We start from the raw sequence: 27,450 nt of genomic DNA, 5'->3' as shown, positions 1-27,450 counted from the left end.
TGCCTTTTTTGAGTTTGAAACCTTTGCTTACAAGAGTAGACAAAATAACTAACTGAATTTGAACCCATAAACATGGCCAGAAGCTAGTCTAAGACCTGTACCTGTGTCAGCTCTTGTAATCCCCACACCTCTTTCATTATTCCCATCTTACAGTTGAGTAAGTTGAGATAGAGAATTGAAGTGACTGTCAGGAACTGTGAAGGATCTGGAATCTTACTCTGCTAACCAGTAGACAGTCTGCTGCAGTGTCCTGGGTGCTGGCAGGAGACAGGAGACGCTGGGTCAGGGTCAGGGCTGAGCTTTATTACAGCAACAGCAGGATCTAGTGTCAGCGTTTATGCCAGCTCCCTAACCTTAATTCCAGCAGGTGACACCTTCACACACACTGGGTTGTGCTACAGAAGAATTCCAAGTGTAGAGAATCCAAATCCTCTGTCTTTGCCCTGGGAGAGCCACTCTCTCTGTTCCAAGGCTACTGAATATAGAAACATCCTTGGAAATAGAGTCCTAGAGCAGAGGTGGCCAATACCACGGCTCACAAGCTATGAAGAAACAACAGAGACCCACGGAGAATTGTCTCCCAAAAGGAACTTAACCAAAATCACTCCATTAGGAGGTGGTGGTGTCAGGATTCAAAGCCAGGCCACCGTGTCCCAGAGCCTGTCCTTATAGCCCTGCTCCCACCATGCTGCCCCCAGCACAACCCAGTGCAGGAAGGAGGTGCTGAGCAGTGGCACCGTGTCTAACTGGTCACCAGCACCTTCACACAATGGTTATTTTACTTGTGATTGTGCACTGGACATTGCTCTCATTCGAATCCCTCCCCTTCTCCCCACTCCAGCCTGCCGAATCAGAAACTGAGGGTGCAGCCAAGAAATCTAGGTATTTACTCATTTATCTTTATTTTTTGTGGGTGCATAGTAGGTATATATATTTATGGGGTACATGAGATATTTTGATACAGGCATGCGGTGCATAATAACCACATCGGGGTAAATGGAGTATTCACCACCTCCAGCATTTATCCTTTCTTTGTGTTACAAACAATCCAGTTATACTCTTTTAGTTATTTTTAAATGCATACTAAATTATTATTGACTGTAGTCACGCTGATGTGCTATCAAATACTAAATCTTATTCATTCTATCTAACTAACTTTTTTACCCATTAGCCATCCCCACTGCCCTCCCCACCATTACCTTTCCTAGCCTCTGGTAACCATCATTGTACTCTCTCTCTCTCTCTCTAAGTTCAATTGTTTTAATTTTTTTTAGCTTCCACAAATAAGTGAGAACATGCAATGTTTGTCTTCCTGTGCCTGGCTTATTTCGCTTAACATAATGATGTCCAACTCCTTCCATGTTTTTGCAAATGGCAGGATCTCATTCTTTTGTGTGGCTGAACAGCACTCCATTGTGTATAAGTGCCACATATTCTTTGTCCATTCACCTGTTGATAGACACAGGTTGCTTCTAAATCTTGGGTATTGTGAATAGTGCTTCAATAAACATGGAGTGCTAATATCTCTTAGATATACCAATTTCCTTCCTTTGGGGCATGTACTCAGCAGTGGGATTGCTAGGTCATGTGGTAGTTCTATTTTTAGTTTTTTGAGGAACCTCAAAACTATTCTCTGTACTGATTATACTATCTACATTCCCATCAACAGAGTGTGAAGGTCCTCTTTTCTCCACATCCTTGCCAGCATTTGTTATTGCCTTTCTTTTGGATAAAAACCATATTAACTGAGGTGAGATGATATTTCATTGTAGCTTTGATTTGCATATCTTGGATGATCAATGATGCTGAGATATGTTCCTTCTATACCCAGGGTTTTTAGGGATGTTGAATTTTATCAAATGTTTTTTTTTTTTTTTTTAGCAACAATTGAAATGATGCTGAAATGATCATATGAATTTTTTGTCCTTCATTCTGTTTCTTTGATGTATTACATTGATTAATTTGTGTACATTGAACCATCCTTGAATCCCTGGTCTAAAACCCACTTGCTCATGATGAATGATCTGTTTAATGTGTTGTTGAATTTGGTTTGCTAGTATTTGGTTGAGGATTTTCTGCATTAGTGTTCATCATGAATACTGGCCTGTTGTTTAATTTTTTTGATATGTCTTTGTCTGGTTTTGGTATCAGGGCAATACAGAATAATTTTGAATGTATTCCCTGCTCTATTTTTTGGAATAGTTTGAGTAGGATTGGTATTAGTTTTTTAAATGTTTGGTAAAATTCAGTAGTGAAGTCATTGGGTCCCAGGCTTTTCTTTTCTGGGATATTTTTTATTATGGCTTTTATTTCATTACTTGTTATTTATCTGTCCAGGTTTTGGATTTCTTTATGGTTCAATCTTGGTAGGTTGTATGTGTCTAGGAATTCATGCATTTCTTCCAGGTTTTCCAGTTTATTGATATATAGTTGCTCATAGTAGCCTCTAATAATCCTTTGAATTTCTGTGGTATCAGTTGCAATATCTCCTTTTTCATCTCTGATTTTGTTTATTTGAGTCTTCTTTTTTCTTACTTGGGTTAAGGGTTTGTTGATTTTGTTTATCTTTTCAAAAAATCAACTTTCCCTTTTGTTGATCTTTTGTATTTTTTTAATTTAAATTTCATTTATTTCTGCTCTGATCTTTATGATTTCTTTTCTTCTAATTTTTGATTTTGCTTACTCTTGCTTTTCTATTTCTTTAAGATTCATCATTAGGTTGTTTATTTGAAGTTTTTCTACTTTTTAGATGTAGATGCTTATTGCTATAAACTTTCCTGTTAGTACTGCTTTCACTGTATCCCATAGTTTTTGGCACGTTGTATTTCCATTTCCATGTGTTTCAAGAAATTCTTAAATTTTCTGCTTAATTTCATTTTTTTTTTTTTTTTTTTTAGACGGAGTCTCGCTCTGTCGCCCAGGCTGGAGTGCAGTGGCGCTATCTCCGCTCACTGTAAGCTCCGCCTCCCGGGTTTACGCCATTATCCTGCCTCAGCCTCCTGAGTAGCTGGGACTACAGGCGCCCGCCACACGCCCGGATAATTTTTTGTATTTTTAGTAGAGACGGGGTTTCACTGTGTTAGCCAGGATGGTCTCAATCTCCTGACCTAGTGATCCACCCGCCTCAGCCTCCCAAAGTGCTGGGATTACAGGTGTGAGCCACTGTGCCTGGCCAAATTTTCTGCTTAATTTCTTTGTTGACCCACTGGTCACTGAGGAGCACATTGTTCAATTTCCATGTGTTTATATGATTTCCAAAATTACTGTTGTTATTGATTTTTAGTTTTATTACATTGTGGCCAGAGAAGATATTTGATATAATTTCAATGTTTTTGAATGTTTTAATACTTGTTTTGTGGTCTAACATATGGTTTATCCTTGAGAATGATCCATGTGCTGAGGAAAAAAATGTGTATTCTGCAGCCATTGGATGAAATGTTCTGTAAATATCTATTAGGTCCATTTGGTCTGTAGTGCAGATTAAGTTCAATTTATCTTTGCTGATTTTCTGTGTGGGTGATCTGTCCAATGCTGACAGTGGGGTGTTGAAGTCTTCAGCTATTAATGCATTGGGATCTGTCTCTCTCTTTAGCTCTAATAATATTTGCTTTATATATCTGGGTGCTTCAGTGTTGGGTGCATGTATATTTAGAATTGTTATGTTCTTTTGCTGAATTGACCTCTTTATAAATATATAATAATGTTCTTTGTCTTTTTTTATAGTTTTGGTCTTGAAATCTATTTTGTCTCACATGAGAACAGCTACTCCTGCTCTTTTTTAGTTTCCATTGGCATGGAATACATTTTTCCATCCCTTTATTTTCAGTCTATGTGTGTCTTTATAGCTGAAGTGTGTTTCTTGTAGGCAACAGATTGTTGGGTCTTGTTTTTTAATCAATTCAGCTACTCTATGTCTTTTTATTGGGTAATTTAGTTCATTTACATTAAATGTTATTATTGATAAGTAAGGACTTACTTATTCCATTTTGCTATTTGTTTTTCTGATTGTTTTGTGGTCTTCTCTTTCTTCTTTCCTTCTTTCCAGTCATCCTTTTAGTGAAGGTGATTTTCTCAGGTGGTGTTTTAATTTCTTTATTTTTGTTTTTTGTGTATCTCTTGTATGTTGTTTTGATTTGAGGTTACCATGAGTCTTACAAATAATATCTTATAACCCATTATTTTAAACTGATGACAACTTAACACTGATTGCATAAAGCAAACAAGCAAAGAGAAAACTAATAAAATCTCTACACTTTAACTTCGTCCCTTCACTTTTTAACTTTTTGTTGTTTCTATTTATATCTTATTATACTGTTTATGTCTTGAAAAGTTATTATTTTTGATAGGACCCTTTTTAGTCTTTCTATTCAAGATATGGAAGTAGTTTATATACCACAATTACAATATTATAATAGTCTGTGTTTCTGTGTACTTAATATTACCAGGGAGTTTTTTTGTTGGTTTGTTTTGTTTTGTTTTACCTTTAGATGAGTTCTTATTGGCCATTAATGTTTTTTCTTTCAGATTGAAAAACTCCCTTTAGCATTTTTTGTAGGACATGTCTGGTGTTGATGAAATGCCTCAGCTTTTTCTTTTCTTTCTTTTTTTTTTTTTTTTTGGTCTGGGAAAGTCTTTATTTTTTCTCTGTGTGTGAAGGATATCTTAACTGGATACACTATTCTAGAATGAAACTTTTTTTTTCAGCCCTTTAAATATGTCATGCCACTCTCCTGGCCTGTAAGGTTTGCACTGAGAAGCCTGCTGCCAGAGGTATTGGAGCTTTTCTGTATATTATTTGTTTCTTTTCTCTTGCTGCTTTTAGGATTCTTTCTTTATCCTTAACCTTTGGAGGTCTGATTATTAAATGTCTTGGGGTAGTCTTATTTGGGTTAAACCGACTTGGAGTTCTATAACCTTGTACTTGAATACTAGCATCTTTCTCTAGGTTTGGGAAATTCTCTGTTATTACCCCTTTGAATAAACATTCTACCCCAATCTCTCTCTCTACTTCCTTTCTAAGGTCAATAACTCTTAGATTTGCCCTTTTGAGACTATTTTCTAGATCTTGTAGGCATGCTTCATTAAAAAAAAATTCTTTCTGCTTGTCTTCTCTGTGTATTTTCAAATAGCCTGTCTTCAAGCTCACTAATTCTTTCTTCTGCTTGATCAATTCTGCTGTTTATAGACTCTGGGCTGGGCATGGCAGCTCCTGCCTGTAATCCTAGCATTTTGGGAGGCTGGGGCAGGTGGTTTGCTTGAGGCCAGGAGTTTGAGACCAGCCTGGGCAACAAGGGAAAACCCTGCCTCTACAAAACAAACAAACAACGACAACAAAATTAGCCCACTGTGGTGCACACCTGTAGTCCCAGCTACTCAGGAGGCTGAGTGGGGAGGATCACTTGAGCCCAGGAGGTCAAGGCTGCAGTGAGCCATGATTGCACCACTGCAATCATGGGTGACAGAGTGAGACCCTGTCTCAAAAGAGAGATAGAGAGAGTCTGGGTGACAGAGCAAGACCCTGTCTCAAAAGAGAGAGAAAGAGAGAGGGAGAAGGGGAGAGAGGGAGGCAGGGAGGGAGAGACAGAAAGAGAAAGTGGCTTTGATGCATTCTTCAGTATGTCAATTGCATTTTTCAGCATCAGAATTTCTGCTTAATTCTTTTAATTATTTCAATTTCTTTGTTCAATTTATCTGATGGGATTCTGAATTCCTCTTCTGTGTTATCTTGGATTTCACTGAGCATCAGAACAGCTGTTTGAATTCTCTGAAAGGTCACATATCTCTATATCTCCAGGATTAATTGTTGGTGCCTTATTTATTTCATTTGGTGAGGTCATGTTTTCCTGGATGGTCTTGATGCTTGTGGATGTTTGTTGGTGGCTAGGCATTAAAGAGTTAGGTATTGATGATAGTTTTTGTGGTCTGGGCTTGCTTTTACCCTTTCTTCCTGAGAAGGCTTTCCAAGTATTCAAAGGGGCTTAGGTGTTGTGATTTAAGTCTTTGGTCACTGCAACCATATCTGCTTTAGGGGCACCCGAAACTCAGTAATGCTGTGCCTCTTGCAGACTCATAGAAGTACTGCCTTGGTCATCTTGGGTAAGATCCAGAATTCTTTGGATTATCAGGCAGAGACTTTTGTTCTTTTCTTTTACTTTCCCCTAAACAAATGAAGTCTCTCTCCCTGTGCTGAGCTGCCTGGAGCTGGGAGTGGGATGACACAAGGATCGCCATGACCACCACAACAGAGTCACACCCAAAGCCAGCACAGCACTGGGTCTTGCCAAGGCCTGCAGTAACCACTGCCTGGTTACTACCAATGTTCACTTAGGGCCCAAGGGCTGCACAATCAGCAGGTGGCAAATCCAGCCAGGCATGTGTCTCTTACTTCAGAGCAATGAGTTCCCCAAGCCTGGGACCAGCCCAGAGATGCTGACTGGGAGCCGGGGCCTGGAGTGGGGAACCTTAGGAATCTACCTGGTGCTCTATTCTTCTGTGGCTGAGCTGGCACCAAAGCCCCCAGACAAAGTCCTTCCCATCTTTCTCTTTTCTTTCCTCAAGCAGAGGAGTCCCTTCTTATGGCCATCACTACCACAGCCCACGGTAAACAGGGCCTGGCTATTGCTGATGTTCACTCAAGGCCCAAGGGTTCTCCAGTCAGCATGTGGCGAATGCTGCCAGTCCCGAGACTCTCCCTTCAGGGCAATGGGCTCCCCTCTGGCCCAAGGCAGGTCCAGAAATTCTGTCTAGGAGCAAAGGCCTGGAATCAGCAGCCCCAGGAGCCTGCTTGGTTCTCTACTCCACTGTGGTGGAGCTGCAAGAGAAAATCCCCTTTGCTCTTCCCTCCTTTTCTAAGCTGAAATAGACTTTGCTCATAGCCACCACAGTCAGCAGTAGGCTGATTTACACCCAAAGCCAGTATGGCTCTGAGTCTCACCCAAGGCCTTTGGTGAGTACCGCCTGGCTACCACTGCCAATGATTCAGGGTCCAAGGGCTCTTCAGTCAGCAGGTCATAAATCCTGTCAGGACTGGGTCCTTCCCTTGAAGGCCTTGAAGGCCTGGGCTGTGTCTAGAAACGTCATCTGGGAGCTAGGGCCTGGGATGCCTATTGTCCTGTCTACTGTGGCTGAGCTGGTGTCCAAGTTGCAAGACACAGTCCTCCTCACTCTCCCGTCTCCTCTCCTTAAGCAGAGAGAAGGAATCTCTCCTGGAGTCATCAGCTTCTCTGCCTGGGGTTGAGGGAGGACATGCAAATACTCCCTTAGCTGTTGCCTCCCTAAGTCATGTGCACACCAAGTCCACTGACTCCAAGCCCAGCACAGCATCAAGACTTGCCCAGGAATTGTAGTCCTTGTGGCTTAGACTGCCTTTCAAGTTTATGTAGAACCCAGAGCACTTTAGCCCACAGCAGTGAGGCTTGCTGGAACTCAGGTTCCAACGGCTGGGATGAGCAATTCTCCTCTGGCTAGGGCTGGTCTAAAAGCTCTCTCCATGAATGTTAGCTGATTTCTGCCCAGTGTTGCTTTGCACTGTGACAGGGCAGCACTGAGTTTCAATGCAAAGTGCCGTAATCACTGCGCTGTCCCTCCTCTTAGTGCACAGATTCTCTCTCCGCACCATGTGGCTACTGCCAGGAGATAGGGGAGGGGTGATAAAAGCAACCCAAGACTGTCTTTCCTACCCTCTTCAGTGCCTCTTTCCTTAATATGATGTTTAAACCAGGTATTGTGATCATTTACCTGATTTTTGGTTTTTATGAAGATGTCTTTTTGTGTTGATAGTTGTTCAATTTGGTGTTCCTCTGTTGTGTGTGTAAAAAGTCAAGTAGAGGTTCCTCTTCAAAGACTTTCCTCCCCATTTAACTAGGAATAAATAGGAACTTCTCTTAGAAGCAAAATGTATTCAAAGACCTGTGCTAACGTTTTAAAATATCTGCTAGCCAAAAAATTACTTCTCTTAGAAGGACAAACAAAGCAATTAAGTCAAAACATATTAAACAAGTTTGAAGAGGAATTATGAAGTAAAAAGAGGGGGAATTGTAAAAAGTAAAATAGAGGGTCCTCTTCAAAGACTTGCCTCCCCATTTAATTAGGAGTAAATGGTAACTTCTGTTAGAAGCAAAATTCATTCAAAGACCTGTGCTAACATTCTTAAACATCTGCTAGCCGTGATAAAGAAATCAATGTACTTTATGTTTTTAGCTCCCACAATCTAGCCTAAATATTTGCCCTGGCACGCTTACACTGGCCCAAGCAAGCATTAGGTCATAGTCTGTTCCTCTTCCTTATTTGAAGGTGTTTTTACCTTTCTCAGCATTCCACAAATTACTTCCGCCTTCCTTTATTCTCCTCTGACTTTGCCTTTTTAAAAAAGTTCTAAGTTGCTAGCCAATTGGGACAAATACAGAATGTGAGGGCCCGTTCCAGCCAATGGAAACCAGACACGGAAGTAGGGTGGACACTTTAAGTTATAAATAGCCCTGTCTCCTTTTTCCGGTGTACTCTTGTGGCAAAACTGCTGGTGAGTGTACCCTTTCTGCAGAAAGTAAAAATGGCCTTGATGAGTAAATTGAATTTATGTTCAAGTGCAATTTCGTTACGGCACTGGGGAACAAGCATTTCAAACAGGCGGGGGGACAATTGCTGGAGACTTCTATATAGCCATCTTGTTCTGCCCCCTCCTTCTAGAAATCTCGGTTTTAACAAGCCTCCAGCTAATAGTAATGTGCCTAAATTTTGAGAGCCACTGCTTTAGTCTATTCCGAACAGGAGAGTGGCAAGCATCACATGTCTGAGTCTACCAGAGGTCTCAATCTAAGCTGCATATTACAGTTACCTGGGGAAGTTTTGAAAATCCTGGTGCCCAGGCTGCATCCAAAACCAGTGAGATTTCTTAGGTGTCTCTGATGAGCAGCTGAGGCTGAGAACCACAGGTGTACTAGCTTTTACATTGTGCCTTCCACCTTACAAAGCTCTTCGATCATGCCCTTCTTCCTTAAAACCATAAGGATAATGCACATGGCAATGGTATCTTGAATTTGAAAATGCTCTAGCAGTTGCTACTTTTTTTCTGGAACAGATATGTGCCAGAGAAGATTCTTCACCACTGCAGAGATGAGGCCACCTAGAAGGCAACTGACTTGCTCAAGATCAAAGAAAGTGACTGGACCATGGATCAAAACTAAGAATCCTGGGGCTCATTTGTTCATTCATTCATTTATTCAACAGACTATGTTGGCTACTGTGCTAGTTTCTGGACACATAAGGACAAATGTCACTGAGCCCTGACCAAAGGATTTATAGTTGGCTGAGAAGATGGACGGACAGACAGACATGCAGCCACAACAATGTGGAGAGTACTTCAGTACAGGTGGCAACAAGGTCTCCTGAGGTGATCCAGCAAGAATTCCCAAGCTTTTGGTAGAAGGGATAGCTGAGGAGAGTTTCCAGGGAAGCTTGGTTGGTGGTCTGGGACATGTAGGAGATGTCCAGGCAACAGCAGACAGCTTATATCAAGGTGTACCTAGAGAACAAACCTGGAGAAGCAGAGTATCCTGAGAACCTCAAGGAAGGCCTAGTACGCAGACGTAATGCCCCATTCAAGACCTTGCAAGCCTTTTCTTACTGTCCGTTACCAGGTTATTCAGTTACATTGGAGCAGTATCTGAGGGCAATGCCAGCACTCCAGGCCCTCCACCATTTTTGGTGGTATTCCAGAGAAAATGGGCTTTGGTCTAAGGGTCTTGTCTTCCTTTTCTGGGCCAAGCACAAGGATAGGCTTTGCCTTCTCTGTGGTATAATAAATGGGGTGGAACTCAAGGAAATGATCAGTGGGGGTTGCTTGGTACATGAAGTGGGAAACTTTATGCCCCAGAGCTCAGCATTACCAGAACCAGGTCTGGCTTCCATCCTGTGCAAGTTACTAGAGGCCTGACCCTTTCAAGTCGTTTGACCTCTGCATCTCTCATATTTGTACGGTGGCCATGCCTCCCTCATTAGGTTGCTGTGAGGCTTCAAGATAATAATTCCTGTGAACAGGAACAGTGAGATACCAGCTGCTTCGCTGATGCTGTCACAGTGGAGGGAAGCAGGGGCCTGAAAGTGGAGGACTGTGCTCGCTATGGCTGTGTTCTCTCCAAACCCTTGACTCCAGATATGGGTTTCACTAGCCATGGGCTGAGGTCAGATCAGGAGTGAGAGAGCGTGAGAGGGGCCTGCTGGGACTCCCTGGCTATGCGACTCTATTCAGTTTTGGGTTTTCTTTTTGGCACACATCGATGCAAGTGTTGCTGCTCAACAAGGAAACAGAAATACCTCGTGAAGAACTCATGGCAAATAATGTTCTCCCCACATTTCCTATTACTCCCTGAAGAGGGCTGCTTCTGCATGAGGACATGGAAAGAGGAAGCCCTCCCTGCCTAAAGGTGGATCCCACAGGGAGCCAAGCAGTGGCTGTGCTTTGACTGGAGAGTGACGACCCCGGGCATAATCAGGATCCCCCCAACTCCGGCACCCATTTGGCTCCACCTAGAGTGGGGTCAATTTCCTTACACAGGCTGCTTCAGATGCCCCTCTCTCCTCAAGGTGATGATCACCCATTTTAGCAAACTCACCACTCTGAAAATCAGTCTGTATTAACAAGAATAACAGACTGGCTTTTGGCATTTTGGGGTCAACAATATGGAAGAGATTAAAAATAAGGAGAAAAATCTCTGGATATCTAGGAATGTAGGATTACAAACTACTATGATAAATAACTTAAAAGTTTACTTTAAAGCTTTTCATTTGAAAACAATTTCAAACTTGCAGAAAAGTTTCAAGAATAGCACAAAATATATCCTATGTGCTTTATTCAGATTTACCTGTTGCTAACATTTTCCTCCATTTGTTATTTCTTTCCACCCCCTTTGCATATATACATTTTTTCCTGAACCCATTCAAGGAAAAATTACCTTCATACTTGAGAGTAATTTACATATCTAATGGTTACTCACCTCTAAATACCTTAATGTGTATTTCCTAAGATTAGGGACCTCTTTTTACTTAACTACTGCATGATTGTCAACTTTAGGAAGTTCTGTTCTGTAACTTATTGTCTGTAAGGTGTGTAAGAACAGTAAAATGTGTGTGCGTGTGTGTGTGTGTGTGTGTGTGTTTAGTAAAAGGTTATATGAAGGCATGGGAATGTAAATTTTTGCTGAGGCTTAAAGGATTGTTTTAAGTTAGATAAAGCAGAAAGTTCAAAAAAGTTGTGGAAAAATAGTGAAAATTAAATTTGCAGAAGAGGTTCTCTGTGTGAACATGTTGACTAAATTCAAAAGAGTTATAAGATTTTTGCTTCTTTAAAATTTCTGAGTCATGATTTTGGCAAAAAAAAATAAATAAATAACATGTGGTCATCTGGAATTCTCAAAATCAAACTTCAGTTTCAACATTGTCTTCCCCGGCACCTGACTTTTCAAATACTTCAGAAGGCCCTGAAATGTCCAGAAAAGAGAGGTAAACAGGATCATTTGACATGTTTAGCTACCTGGGATTGCCAAAATGATGCTCAATCTTCTTTAGGTTACATTTTTGTGAATAATACTAATATATATTCTGAAATTTTATAGGATTTCTAAAATTCTAATGTCTAAGTATATGTTACCAATCACAGTTATAGTTATGTTAGTTATTGTAAACCACAGAAATAACCAAAGGGCATATGCCATATATGACTTTGTAACTTTACTTCATCCTCTTCATTTACATAGGGTGTGCCCCAAGTAGAGGGTATTTAAACTCACAAAAGCTCTGTAACAGGGCCTTTGAGCCCCTGCGCTCAGGCCTGCCCCCCACACTGTGGAGTCTACTTTCATTTTTAATAAAACCCTTCATTCCTTCCTTTCTTTGTTTGTGCGTTGTGTCCAATTCTTTGTTCAAGACGCCAAGAACCTGGACATCCTCCACCATTAACATATTGACTGTTTCTTGCAGCTGGGGTCCATTTCCACTCCAGTTTGCCCTGCACACATGCATATACACACCCCAGCCCTGCACATGATGCTGCCGCCGCTGCTGCCACTGCTACCAGTGTTTCATAGCTGCTGTGTCCTGTGCTCCATTTCTTTCCTCATCAATTGACTGGCTGATTTAGTGGCTTAAAATACAACCATTAATTATTTCTCACATTTCTGTGGGTTGGCAATCTTGGTAGTTTCTCTGCTGGTCTCATCTGGGTACACACACATGACTGTTATCATCTTATGATTAAGCTGGGCTGAAGAGTCCAAGATGCCCTCAGTCACACATCTGGCTGTTTGCAGGACACCTCCGTTCTCTAAATGGCCTCTAATCGTCCGGGAGGCCAGCATGGGCTTCCTCACAGCATGGCGGTCTCAGGGTTCCAAGAAGTTGAAGATGGAAGCTGCAACAAGGTCTCTTAAGGCCTAGACTCATGAAACCACACACATCACTTCCACGATGTTTTATTGGTTAAAATAATAGACAAAGCCAGCTCATATGCAGGGAGGTACAGAAATAAACTCCAAGGGTGAAGTCTTGATGGGAGGGAGAGCAATGCCACATCGTAAATGGGCATGGACTCATAAGGGGCCATTATTATAATAATCTACCACACCACGTGATCCGGTGAGCAAGAATTAACCAAAACATGCCCCAATAGGAAAAAAGTAAGGCTCTCTCAACTACAGCACTGGCATGCCAGCGAGTGATCTTTGGTGGCAAACAACAGAAACAGACTGTAGCCAACTTAAACAGAACAGCCACCCATGAGAAGGGCGTCAGAAAGCTCACAGGCTTGGTGGAGGAGTTTTGCAATGAGACCTCAAAAGCATCAGGAACAGGGCAGCTCTAGGGGTGGGGGGCAGTCTCTGAAGTAGGGATTGATGGACAGTCATTTCAGGGCACTACCATGGGAACCATTTTATTTTTGCTGACTTTGTTGTTGTTGTTGTTGTTGTTGTTGTTCTTTGTGTCATTTGGCTCAAGATTCAGATTTCTTGGGGAGCACTGGTCTGACTTGGGACATGTTCCCAGGGCTTCAGTGGGTAAGTGGGCAGAAACTCGATTGATAGGACCACAGGGGGTGGTGAGAAGGGAGCACCCCAAAGGAGAAGATAGACATTGTGGCAAAAAGTGGAGGAGGTGCCAGGCAGGTAACAGTGCCCACTATCCCCTGATGTCCAACTGGTTCCTGGGGGAGCTCACTTGGCTCTCTGGGGTCTGACAGTGATTTAGGGGTGATCACTTAAATCTAACTCAACGCCTCTGCTTTCACCCAACGAATGAAAACAATCATTAAAAAACAGTGTTCCCTCCCACATGCAAAATGCAATTTTAGGTTAATTTTGTCACCCTGGACCTTTTTGTCCTCATTCAACACGGTTTTCACGGGTCTCAAAATCCTGTGACAGACGTTTGGTCACATTGATTCTGATTAATAAGAACTGATGTTAAAAACTAATAACTTCAAACAACTGTCACACACACACAAACAAATGTTCCACAAAACATTCTCCTTTCCGGCTGGGCGCGGTGGCTCAAGCCTGTAATCCCAGCACTTTGGGAGGCCGAGGCGGGCGGATCACAAGGTCAGGAGATCAAGACCATGGTGAAACCCCGTCTCTACTAAAAATACAAAAAATAAGCCGGGCGCGGTGGCCAGCGCCTGTAATCCCAGCTACTCAGGAGGCTGAGCCAGGAGAATGGCGTGAACCCGGGAGGTGGAGCTTGCAGTGAGCCGAGATCGTGCCACTGCACTCCAGCCTGGGCGACAGAGCAAGACTCCGTCTCAAAACAACAACAACAACAACAACAACAAAAAACAAAACATTCTCCTTTCCTTCTGGAGGTTTTAGGATGCATTTATTATTCACCAGTCTTTTACTGTTAACTTAAATGTCAAATTGAAACAAACAGTTCTAAGACTGTTTCCACCACTGATTAAGACTTGGGTGGCATGTATTAGGGCTAATATTCATTTGGCCTTCTGAGATTTCTGGGCAGACTTGGTGGCCTAGCCAGCTCCCGCAGGCTTCTTGTCCACTGCTTTAATGACATCCACAGCAACTGTCTGTATCACATTATCAACAGCAAAGGGACCCGGAAGAAGATGGTCAGAGAAACTTTCTACACACAGAACCATATCAACAATGGCAGCATCACCCGATTTGAAGAATCTGGGTTCATCTTCCACCTTACCACCAGAATGGTGACCAACCTTCTCCATCAGCTCAGCAAACTTGCAAGCAATATGAGCCATGTGACAATCCAGCACAGAGGCACAGCCAGTATTGATTTGGCCTTGATGGTTCAGGGTAATCACCTGAGCGGTGAAGCCAGCTGCTTCCATTGATGGGTCATTTTTGGTGTCACCAACCAGGTTGCCACAATAAGCATCTTTGACAGACATGTTGTTGACATTGAAGCCCACATTGTCCCCAGGAAAAGCTCCACTCAAAGCTTAATGGTGCATTTCAGCAGACTTCAGTTGTGATGTTGACTTGAGCAAAGGTGCAGTACCCATTCTAGGCTTGAGAGCACCAGTCTCCATTTGGCCCACAGGGGCAGTATCGATACCACCAATACTGTGGACATCCCTGAGGGGCAGACTCAAGCAATGGCTTGTTAGTTGGACAAGTTGGTGGTAGAATGCAATCCAGAGCTTCCGGCAGTAAGGTTCCACAGGCATGGCCATCTTTACAGGTGACTTTTCATCCCTTGAGCCAAGGCATGTGAGCACCTGGGTGAGCCTTCTGTCACCATTCCCACTGATAATTGGCACAAACACTTCTGTGTCTGAGCTGTAGCCAATTTCTTAATGTAGGTGCTGACTTCTAATATAGGTGCTGAAAAATGACCTGAGCCATTTTGCACTCCCACCAGCACTGTAGGAGAGTTCAAGCTGCTTTGTGTTCTTGCCAGCAGCTACTTTGTCAGCATGTTATTGATGTTAGTAAAAGAAACAATGCAATTAAAACAAATGTTTCAATATCATGGTGTGACTTTGGGTGTGGGGCAAAATAGTAACATACCTTTCTATTCCTCTATCACTATTTTTACTATAAAAAAAAGCACACTTAATTTCAACCTAATGCCTCCCATTTGTTGACCCATATAGTCACAAGTGGAGCATTTGGGGAAGTCTACCCCTTGAAATATTGTTTCATTGAAACCAGAGAAATGTCTGAAAATGTATAGACACGGCTTCTCCAATTGTTCCTGTCCTCTCTGCAGGGTGTGAGCGCATGGTGGGCAGAGCTGTCCCACCACTGGTCCAGGGTAAATTGCTTCATCTCCCTGGGTTGTCCTATGAATGGGAAGGAGACTACGAATAAAGTGAATCAGGTATAGCAGTTCAGCTTCAGGATCAGTCTGTAATTTAGCTGTCATTTTCATGTTGGATTAGGAAGCACATTCAAAGACAAGAGGCATATGGTTAGTAGCTAATTAACGGCCTTGATGGAATTCTTAACAATTCAGGACATTGTGCTGATAAGATGTGCTCTGTGCTCCCTCATCTCTGACTCCCAGAGTCTGCTGCAGAGTTAGATAAGGATTTCAGCCTGCATGCCCATCAGGACCCAACTTGCTGGGGCTGGAATCTGATCTCAGGATCCCCAACTTCAGTTTTGCATCTACAGGGAATTTTTCTTGTCTTACCTTCCAAGGCAATGATCTCAGCACATGATCCCTGACATCCAGAGAAATCCTTGTTATCAGTGTCAGGGTCTTCTAATAAGAGACTGGGCCCAATTTGTGCTCACTGGTGTGTGAGAAGAAGACAGAGATCAAGGTGGGTGGAGGGGAGGCAGTAGAGCGGTGGTGAGCTCACTCATTCCAAAGAACCAAATACATGATTCTGGATAATCCACCGTTGCAGTATTGCCTTTACTCCCCTCTTTGGTGCAGATGGCATGGCTGAACTGCTCAGGCTGAAACATCTCATCCTCTCTGCCTCTTTAAAAGTAAACCTAGGAATTGCATTCACTCTATCGTAATCCATTTTTGAAGCTTCTAGAAATATGAATTTTGTTGCCAAGCCTCAGTGGAAGTAATTCCTTTCCCTAACAATCAGGAAGGAATTAAAACAGCATGCAATGGGGCTGGTGAAGTGTGTCCTTGTAAAATATTAGACTCGGTTTGTTGTCTGGTTTTAACTAATATGCCAAACTATAGGTGTGGATATAACTTATTCCTGAATTCCGTCATGGGTCATTTTATTGTATGTTTTCTCATTTGTGTATCTGAATTCTGAAGTGATAGAGACTCAATTTCCCTTTGATTCTCCTCCCCACCCAAGGTTTGACCCAGTGTATCAGTTAGCTTTTGCTATGTAACGAGCCACTCCAAAAATCAGTAGCTTAGAATGACATACATTTTTTAAAATAGACTTTATTTTTTAGAGAAGTTTTAAGTTCATAGAAAAATAGTGCAGAAAGTAAAAAGAGCTCTTACACATCCTCTACCCCAACACATATGCAGCCTCCCTGACTAACATCCAAAACCAAAGTCATACATTTGTTACGACTGATAAACCTACGTTGATACACCAAGATCAACCAAAATCTACAGTTTACCATAGGGCTCACTCTAGGTGTCCTATATTCTATGTGGTTGGGGCAAATGTACAATGCCTTGTATTCACCATTATAGTATCATGTAGATTGGTTCACTGCCCTAAAAATCCTTTGCTCTGCCTGTTCATCCTTCCCTCCTCCTAACCCCTGATAACCACTGATGATTTTGCTGTCCCCCAATTTTGTCTCTTACAGAATATCATATATTTGGAATCCTACAGTATGTAGCCTTTTTGGACTGGCTTCTTTCACTTAGTAATATGCAGTTAAGGTTCTTCCATGGCTTGACAGCTCATTTTTTTTAAGCATTGAATATTCCATTATCTGGATGTACCATGATTTATCCACCTACTGAAGGACATCTTGGTTGCTTCCAGTTTTGGCAATCATGAATAAAGCTGTATTAGTCCATTTTCATGTTGCTGATAAAGAAAGACATACCCAAGACTGGGCAATTTACAAAAGAAAGAGGTTTAATTGCGCTTACAGTTCCACATGGCTGGAGAGGCCTCACAATCATGGTGGAAGGCAGGAGGAGCAAGTCACATGTTACGTGAATGGTGGCAAGCAAAATAAAAGAGGTTGCGCAGAGAAACTCCCACTTTTTAAAACCATCAGATCTCATGAGACGCATTCACTATCATGAGAACAGCATGGGAAAGACCCGTCCCCATGACTCAATAATCTCCTCCTGGGTCCCTCCCACATGTGAACAAGATGAGATTTGGGTGGGGAAACAGAGTCAAACCACATCATTCCACCCCAGCCCCTCCCAAATCTCATATCTTCACATTTCAAAACCAATCATGCCTTCCCAACAGTCCCCCAAAGTCTCAACTCATTTCGTCATTAACTCAAAAGTCCACAGTCCAATGTCTCATCTGAGACAAGGCAAGTCCCTTCTGCCTATGAGCCTGTAAAATCAAAAGCAAGTTAGTTACTCTCTAGATACAATGGGGGTACAGGCATTAGGTAAATACAGCCATTCCAAATGGGAGAAATTGGCCAAAACAAAGGGTTGCAGGCCCCATGCAAGTCCAAAATCCAGCAGGGCAGTCAAATCTCAAAGTTCCAAAATGATCTCCTTTGACTCCATGTCTCACATCCAGGTCATGCTGAAGTAAGAGGTGAGTTCCCATGGTTTTGGGTAGCTTTGCCCCTGTGGCTTTGCAGGGTACAGCTTCCCTCCTGGTTGCTTTTATGGGCTGGTGCTGAGTGTCTGCAACTTTTCCAGGTGCATGGTGCAAGCTGTTGGTGGATTTACCATTCCGGAATCTGGAGGCTGGCGGCCCTCTTCTCACAGTTCCACTAGGCAGTTCCCCAGTAGGGACTCTGTGTGGGAGCCCCCATCCTACATTTCCCTTCTGCATTGCCCTAGCAGAGGTTTTCCACGGGTGCCCCACCCTGCAGCAGACTCCTGACTGGACATCCAGGCATTTCCATACATCTTCTGAAACCTAGGTGGAGGTTCCCAAACCTCAATTCTTGACTTCTCTACACTCACAGGTTCAACACCATGTGGAAGCTGCCAAGGCTTGGGGCTTGCACCCTCTGAAACCATGGCTGGAATGACTGAGAGGCAGGGCACCAAGTCCTTAGGCTGCACACAGAATGGGAACCCTGGGCCTGACCCAGGAAACCATTTTTTCCTCCTAGACCTCTCGGCCTTTGATGGAAGAAGCTGCTGTGAAGACCTCTGACATGCCCTGGAGACATTTTCCCCATTGTCTTGGGGATTAACGTTTAGCTCCTCGTTATTAGGCAAATTTCTGCTGCTGGCTTGAATTTCTCCTTAGAAAATGGGATTTTATTTTCTATTGCATTGCCAGACTGCAAATCTCCCAAACTTTTATGCTGTTTCCCTTTTGAAACTGAGTGCCTTTAACAGCACCCAAGTCACCTCGTGAATGCTTTGTTGCTTAGAAATTTCCCCCACCAGATACCCTAAATCATCTCTCTCAAGTTCAAAGTTCCACAAATCTCTAGGGCAGGGGCAAAACTGCTACCAGTTCCTTTTTCTAAAACATAACAAGAATCACCTTTACTCCAGTTCCCAAGAAGTTCCTCATCTTCATCTGGGACCACCTCAGCCTGGTCCTTATTGTTCATATCACTATCAGCAGTTTGGGCAAAGCCATTCAACAGGTCTCTAGGAAGTTCCAAACTTTCCCACATTTTCCTGTCTTCTTCTGAGCCCTCCAAACTGTTCCAACCTCTACCTGTTACCCAGTTCCAAAGTTAATCCCACATTTTTGAGGATATTTTCAACAACACCCCACTCTACTGGTACCAATTTACTGTATTAGTCCATATTTATGCTGCTGATAAAGACATATCCAGGACTGGGCCATTTACAAAATAAAGAGATTTAATTGGATTTACAGTTCCACATGGCTGAGGAGGCCTCACAATCATGGTAGAAGGCAAGGAAGAGCAAGTCACATCTTATGTGGATGGCAGCAGGCAAAATAAAAGAGCTTGTGCAGACAATTCCTGTTCTTTAAAACCATCAGATCTTGTGAGACCCACTCACTATCACAAGAACAGCAAGGGAAAGACCCACCCCCATGATTCACTCGTCTCCCACCAGGTCCCTCCCACAACATGTGGGAATTATGGGAGCTACAAGATGAGATTTCTGTGGGGACACAGAACCAAACCATATCAAAAGCTGCTCTAAATATCCATGTGCGGGTTTCTGTGTGTACATAAGTTTTCAACTCTTTTGGGTAAGTGTTACGGAGAAAAATTTCTGGATCTTATAATAATAATATATTTAGTGTTGTAAGAAACAGCCAAACTGTTTTCCAAAGTAGCCGCACTATTTTGCATTTCCATCTTCAGTAAGTGAGAGTTCCTGTTGCTCCACGTCCTCACCAGCGTTTGTTGTTGTCAGTGTCTTAGATTCTTGCCATTCTAATAGATGTGTAGTGGTAACACTCATTTTTTACTTTTTAAGATTCTGTGGGCTGTTTAAGTGGCCCTTCTTATCTGAATTTCTCAGGTGGGATGCCATGGTCTTGGATGATCTTAATTCTAATACTGGGGCTTTGGCTGGAATGGTTGGGGCCTCACTCCATGTGATCTCTCATCCTCCAGCAGGCTAGACCAGGCTTCTTCACATGATGGTGGAAGGGTTCTCTATAGCAAGAGGGTATGTCCAAGTAGAAAGCATTTTTCAAGCTGCTGTTTGGCTTATTTGCTACATGAAAAAAAATGCAAGTCACATGTCTAGGCCCAAATTGAAGAGATGGAGAAGAGCTGAATTTTATTTCTTCATGGAAGGATTTGCTCTATTTTCCCCTTCTATAGCAATTGGTGACTGTGATGTCTAACTCAGCACAGAGATAACCTCTGACATTACATCATATCACTCTAAATCCCCACCTAAGGGGGGACCCATAACATTAGAGATTACTCGGTGGGTACAATGTATGATACTTGAGTGATGGGTACACTGACAACCCTGACTTCACCACTATGCAGTCTACGCATGTAACAAAATTACACTTATATCCCATAAATTTATACAAATACAAATTAAAATAGATAAATAAAAACAGCTTCATTAGTTAGTACAGGGAAATATTATAGAAAGGAGATTAATTAATTTTGCTTTTCTATTTATTCCGTTGGTCTTGTTCGAAGGAAGCAGTCATCATCCCCTAAATCCCCAGCTGTAGGAGCTCACAACCTTTGGTCTTAATGTTCCATAAAATAAAAGCAATACATTTACTCTTGCCTGCATTTCTTAACTGCTAAGCAAGAAGTTTTTGAGGTTTAAGGGGTGACAATTAATTGTACTTCTTTGCCTTCCATCTTTAGAATCAGTTGAGAAATAGATACAATCAATGGGAATTAAACATCAAAATGATACCTCTATTGCTGACAGCATTGGTCCAGAGAATGCAGCTTGGGGTACAGCCAGACAGGTCTCCTGCTTCTTCCCATAAGGGCAGACTTGGGATGCTCCATGGGAGAAGAGCCTGGGTCTCCAGAGCAGGTCCACTGCCCTGGCCAGACAAAAGGAAAGTTGTTGCTTCTCACCTTCCAGGTTATGACAGTCAAGACAGAGGGATCAGGGAAGGGCTCAGGAACAGGTAGAAAAGGGGCCACCAGGCTGTGTGTGAGTATGGCTCCTTCTCCCACCTCATCACCAGTCAGCTACAGCCCTGCCCTTTCCAGGGGAGGAGAGAGGAGTGAAAGAATGAAAAATAAGATGGAAGTGTTTCCCAAATACTTTCTATTTTGACTTTTGGGGCAATTTTTCCATAGGCATATTGTGTTAACTTCTTGTTGAAGCAAAAGATGGACACAGAGGAGAGCACTCAACAAGAGCAGACAACTTAGCACATTTTCACAAATGGAGGACACTTGGGTAACCAGAACCCGGATCAACAACGGGGCATTACCAGCCCCCTAGAAGCTGTGTGGGTTCTTTTTGTGTCTGACTTCTTTTGCTCAAAATGATGATGGTGAGGTTCACCCATGTTGTGTGTAGATGTGAACTGTTAATTCTCGTTCCTGTATAGTATTTCACTCTGTGAATACATTGCAATTTACCCATTCTACAGTTGATGGGTAAACTGCATCAACAGTAGAGTGGAGTGCTCTGTGAATACATCTAGAAACCGGGTCTAATTTCTAGATTTGACTGATTAAAACATTCTTCTATGTGTCTTTTGTGAAAATATGCAGGTATTTCTGTTAGGCATATTCCTAGAACTATCCTTTAGAACCCAGAGGCTCCACTTACAGAGATATATTCATAAAAGATGCTTAGAAATTTTAGACACTAAAAACTGTTTTCCAAAGTGGAACCGTGTGGCACTCCCACTGGCAGCATTATGAAAATTCCACGTGCCCACCTCCTTGTCTCCCAATATTTTGAAAAGGGCAGAAGTTCTTGTTCTATAGATAAGTAAAATACCGAGAGAGAGAGAGAGAGAGAGAGAGAGAGAAAAAATAGGTCCCACTATAATTGAAAAGGGAAGGATTTTCCAAATAATTTTTTAAAAGAATTTAAAAAAATGCATCAATCCATCTTATTTTCTGATGCAGTTCAAAATAAGTTGCAGACAATTATTAATAACAGACAGGGTCTTTTTAGGTGCAATACCTCCTTACAAGCAGAAAGGTGATTTATGATCTAACTTTAGAAACTTGAGATGCTCTCAAAGTCTCATCCAGCTCTGTGGAGGAAGGATTCTGCAGACAAGATGTTCCCTCCACAGAAATTGTGATAAAGCACCAATTAGTGACTACAGCAAAGAAGTGGGAGTGTTTAACCTTTTGGGTGCACCAACAATGTGCTCCTTAATTTGAAAATATGGTACAAAGTGTTAGCAAGTGAAGAAGAGTAATTGTTCATCACTCAACTTGACATATCTCCTTTGCAGCAGAGGCAGGAGAAGGGATCCTCTCTGCTCCATTTATTTTGGCTTTCGTCTAACTTCACTGAGAAAGGACCAGATGCTCTAATGAATGGTACCAGACACTGAAAATATCTGGAGATCAGGATAAAACATGCTGACAGCTTTCCCCTTGAGAAGCCTACCTTTCCTCTGAGCTCCTTAGAGCATTTTATATGCATTACCCAGCAGCAAGTCTTATTATCCTTTTTTTTTTTGCAAATGGTAGAAAAGCGATGCAGGGAGGCTGAGCTGAAAAAGCTCACTCGAGGATACCAGGGAAGCCGAATGTTCAGCTCAAAATAGAAACCAAGAGCTCTGGGAAACTCAGACAGCCGGAGAGCGTCCTCTCATCTCTGGACACTTCTGTATCTTTTCAGACAATGAGCCTTTCCCTGAAAGAATTTCCCCCCCTAATGACAGGGCTGCCAACTCTCCCTCCAGGATGTTGTGAAAAGGCGACATTTAACTGAGGAAATGGAAACTCTAATTGACTTCTCCTAAAGCAGAAGAATAAGTGGTCTGTATTCCTTCTCTTGGCCAGATGTTTGTAATTGTTCCCTTGGGATTCTACCTTGGGGGAAGCTTTCAGCCTCCTTCAGAGGCAAAACAAAATAGTCCACTTGAATTGGTCTACTTACACACACAAGAATTGTTTCTGCTTCATGGTGGAAGATGTGGAGAGCCCATCCAAGAAGACAGTAGTTTCAGGAAGAGAATTCTAGCTCATGTCGCTAGCTGACAGCCCCAGAATGTCTTGCAGAGATAAATAAGGAGCTTGAGGCGAACCCTCCATTTTTAGATCTGGATATATGGAGCCCTGTGCTTATTTGGATCAGTTGTGTTCCTGGCTTTGATAATGGAATTTTAGTAGAGATGATGTGAGCAAAGTCTTGAAATGTGCTTGTGTACGATGTCTTGCCCTCTTGTGTTGCAGTCATCACCATGAGAAGAACATTCCCCAGGGAGTCTGTGGGTCCGAGGAGGATGGACGAGCTGAGCCCAGCCTATGTGGGCCAACCACAGCCACTCTGAACACATGTAAGCAAGAAATAATTGTTTATTATTGTGAGCCTCTGAGTTTTGTGGTGGTCTGTTATGCAGCACGTTATGTTATAATGGACAAATACAGGGCTATTAAGAGTAGAGTAAGTAGAGGAGGATTCTTAGCATGCTGTGGACAATGCTTGCAAAAGTGCTTGGCTTAGGGTAGTCACATAGCAAGCACCTGGTAACTATAAGAGAAATGGACCTCAACAGGTTGATTGTATATCATATAATTTAAAGATTAGAGTGAATCACATTAAATATTCTGAATGTCTGGACTGTCTGTTGATATCTTCCTATTAATTAACAGTAACTTTTCTCTCTTTTTTTTTCTTTTGAGACGGAGTCTCACTCTGTTGCCCGGGCTGGAGTGCAGTGGCGCGATCTCAGCTCACTGCAAGCTCTGCCTCCCGGGTTCACACCATTCTCTGCCTCAGCCTCCCGAGTAGCTGGGACCACAGGCACCTGCCACCATGCCAGGCTAATTTTTGTGTGTGTTTTTTTTAAGTAGAGACGGGATTTCACCGTGATAGCCAGGATGGCATTGATCTCCTGAGCTTGTGGTCTGCCCACCTTGGCCTCCCAAAGTGCTGGGATTACAAGCGTGAGCCACTGCACCTGGCCACTTTTCTCTCTCTTTTTGTATCCTTTTCCCATGACTTCTTTACTGTCTCTTCCCTAATCAGTATTTCGGTATCTATCTATGACTATCTGTCTGTAACATCCATCTATCTATGACTCAGTCCTGGGCTGAACTATATACTCACCACGTAGATTCTGCAATTAATATTCTGCTGTATTTGTTTTTTGTATATGTCTATCTACGCTTATACATCCATCCATCCATCTTATTTTTTGATGCTTTTCAAATAAGTGGCAGGCATCAGTACTCTTCACCCCTATGGTGAATTTTGACAAATGTGTACAATCATTATCCCTGAAGGTGTCCTTAGGCCCCTTCCCAGTTAAGTCTACCCCCAACCCCCAAGATGAACACTATTCTGATTTTTTCCCACCATAGATTAGTTTTGCCTGTTTTAGAACTTCATATAAATGAAATTGTACACAGTGTAATCTTTTGTGTTCAGCTTCTTTCATTAGCAAAAGACTTTCGAGCACCCGTGTTGTTATAAGGGTCCTCATTTTAAAACTAATAATTTGACAAGATCTTTGCAAACTGATCTTTACCTTAAAAATTTGGACTTCTCTGATGTGTATATAAATATAGTAACCACTTTTAAATAGCCTAAATACAGTAGCCACTTGAACTAAGCCTCTGAAACAGACGTCTCTTTCATGTGTCTGTCAGACCTTGTCTTTTTGTTTTCATGCTCCCCACACCCCCCTACCTTGTTTAGCATTGATAAATATTTCAAAACTGCAGAGGAAATTTATCGTATTTGTCTCATGGGCACAGAGCTTTTGATTTACTGTGTTCAGTAAGTTGTAGGGGGCTAACCAAGCTCTTAGGATTAACTGCATCTGACTGTCCTTCAAAAGGTCATCAGCAGTACATCCTTAGTAGGCCTCACAATAATGTGTCCACACTACAGGTTAGTGGGAGTGATTGAAAGGCTTGACGAGTTGTCCTTCTGGGTTTGCTCTGGTGGGGCGATCAGAGTCCATAGCACTGGGTGGGAAAACATGAAAGAAAATAAGTGAAAGTGACATATTCCTCCAGAATAGCTAAAGGTCAGCGCTCACCCCATTCAGCCACTGTATTCCCTAGACTTAGCAGGATGCGGTTGTTTCTAAAAATCAAAGCCACACTTAGCGTGGTAATGTGGCTTTGTACTATGGCAACCTAGCTAAGCCGGAACTACGTTTCCCAGAATTCCCTTGCCTGTGGGTTTCCGGGGTTAGCACAAGCCACGTGACCTGATGCGTGCTTTGTGAGGCGGAGGTGATGCAGCGTTGTCGTCTTGTAGGCTTGAAAGGTGGGTGCCCGAGGTTAGGTACTGTCGCAGCGCAGGGAATTGTCCCCTTCTGCTGGCTCACCTTGTGGGCATGGAGCCCCTCTAACTTTCCGAACTCCCTGGCGGCCCGCGTGCCTGTGGCAGATTCAGCTCTCAGAACTCCACCTTCGGCTTCTTCCACTTCAGGGCCAGGCTGTGCTGCCACTGTCAGGTCCCCCACCAGACACGGAAGCAACAGCTGTCCCTAAGTGTGCAACTCGCTCCTTCCCGCAAATGTAGAAGCTCAAATCCCTATAGCAAAGTCCATATTCTATGTCATTCTTAATGCTTCCGTCTCTCTGGTTGAATCCAGAATGGATACAATCAGTGATGCACATTTACCAGACAGAGGATGTGCAGCGTTTACTGTTGATTTATCTCTTTTCCTGCCTTTCATCTCAGTTTGGTTCCAGGATCTACACTCCTCCACCATAGTCAGGAGATTCAGGAAAAGCTGGCAGGGTTCAGCTTTCAAGTTGACCCTTGAGGAACCATGGCCAATCCTTCTAAGAGTCATGAAAGCCAATCCTAGCCAATGAGACGGAGGAGAAATCACTGAAGAACTTGTGGAAAACAGGCCCTCCGGATAAAGAGAAACGTGTGGGGAAAAAGGATTTTTTTAATGTTATTCTGGATGTTTCCCAAAAGTACTGCTGCTGCCTTGCCTTTCTGGCAGACACTGGCTTTGGATGACATGCCGCAAGAAGGAAGGACGGATCTGGGCTTTTTGAAGACTCACTGAGATGTGCAAGGAACCAACCCTGAAGTAGCCAACTCATTCCTGTTTGCATGTGTCGACTGAAAAGAATCAAAATAAACAAAATATAACTTTACTTCTAAGAGGTTACAACTTGCAGGCAGGAAGCAGGCCTCTACCTGAGGCCATAAAGCATACTTTTAAGGAGAAAAGGTAGGTATTTATGCTAGGTGGAGAGGTAGGATATACGTATTCTGTAGCATACAGGAGAAGCCTATGAAAATTCGTGGAGGAAACTTGTTAGACACATGCACTGGGCTTACGTATGAGGAATATCTGAAAGTGGAAGACCTATGTTCACTTTGGGGTGAAGATTTAACATTTAGATGCATTATAATTAGACCATAAATGCAAAAAGGTGAAACATAGGGCACAAGTTCACGATCTGTGTAATCTCTGGAGACCAGTCTGATCTAGCCTGCAGCCAGCAGTCATCTGTCAAGAAGGGGCTCTTTGTAGCCCAGAGTGGCTGTCAGGTTGGAGCTATAAAACCAAAAGGAGGGCATCAGCGGTCAGATGAAGAGAAGTCTTTTGGCCTTTTGTCCTCTTGAAGTCAGCTTTGATAAGATCTGGTAACAATAAGGGGATGGGGATGGCTGCAGGTGGGACATGTCTGTTCTCTGTCCTGTCACAGCTGAGAGCTAAGAATTTAGAGTCTTTCAGCCATAGAGGGTCCTGTCATCCATTGAAGTGATCAGTCTATTGGCATTTTGCCAGTTTTAACATTGATCCTGTGTCCTGGGAAACCCCTCAATACTTGTCATACCAGAAGGTCAGCCACTCTAGCCCTACCTCAAGACTTCTTTTATGGGAAAAAATAATTCCCTTAATTGCTTGAACCATTTGAGTTGTGGCTGCTTTTGGCACTTGCAATTGAAAGCATCCTGAATGTTCTGGGACAGTAAAAGAATGTGCCTTTGTTTCTGACAGCAATTATAAAATCAATTATATGGTTATATTCTAAAAAATGTTTTGAGTAATAATTGGAAAAGTGCATCACTTAGAAAATGTATCTGTGTGTCCTGGGGCTTGTTGTGGGGTGGGGGGAGGGGTAGGGATAGCATTAGGAGATGTACCTAATGTAAATGACAGTTCACAGGTGCAGCACACCAACATGGCACATGTATACATATGTAACAAACCTGCACGTTGTGCACATGTACCTAGAACTTAAAGTATAATAATAATAATAAAAAAAGAAAAAGCTAAAAAATAAAAATAAAAATAAGACAAGAGAAAAAAAAGAAAAGGTATCTGTGTGTCAATTTTGTTTGTTCAAAATCAGTTTCATTAATTTATGGGAAGATACAACTTGTACATTTTACCTAATTAAAAAAAAATCTTGCCAGTTGAGGATCCCTGTGATATATTCAAAGATAAACAAACTTTCTCAATTTTAGATATTCATATGTCTTTGGGCCTTTGTTTAGTTTTGTCCTAAAATAGGAGTGCTTTTATATGGGCCAGATTCCTGCAGCCATGCCATCTGGGAAGGAAGGGAGGGCATGATCTTTGTTCTACGTGTTTAAAAGTCTCAAATGAATTACTGGGATTTAAAAAATATATTCGCACTTGAGTTTGGTACAGTTCAGTGATTTTTTTTTTTTTGAAAGAAATAAAGGTTTCCAGGGCTTGACACTGTCCTGTGGGTGTGGTTGATTAATTGCATTATTGGTCCCAACTCTTTACACCTACCTTTTGAC

General features: G+C 42.4%; 1 protein-coding gene and 1 pseudogene across 1 annotated transcript in view; one reads left to right on the top strand and one right to left on the bottom strand.

Moving 5' to 3' along the window:
• DTD1 (D-aminoacyl-tRNA deacylase 1) overlaps window positions 1-9,366 on the top strand; it is a 191,226-nt gene extending 181,860 nt beyond the window's left edge. Inside the window, exon 6 of the mRNA XM_023217776.2 lies at window positions 9,077-9,366. The gene's annotated coding sequence lies outside the window, so the exon portion shown is untranslated. The remainder of the gene's footprint in view (window positions 1-9,076) is intronic.
• Window positions 9,367-13,975: 4,609 nt separating this feature from the next.
• LOC111546495 lies at window positions 13,976-15,941 on the bottom strand (annotated as a pseudogene).
• Between the last annotated feature and the right edge of the window lie 11,509 nt (window positions 15,942-27,450).

This window comes from Piliocolobus tephrosceles, chromosome 20 (genome assembly GCF_002776525.5).
Source record: "Piliocolobus tephrosceles isolate RC106 chromosome 20, ASM277652v3, whole genome shotgun sequence".
NCBI classification, from domain to species: Eukaryota; Metazoa; Chordata; class Mammalia; order Primates; family Cercopithecidae; genus Piliocolobus; species Piliocolobus tephrosceles.
This window is presented reverse-complemented; position numbering and strand designations above follow the sequence as displayed.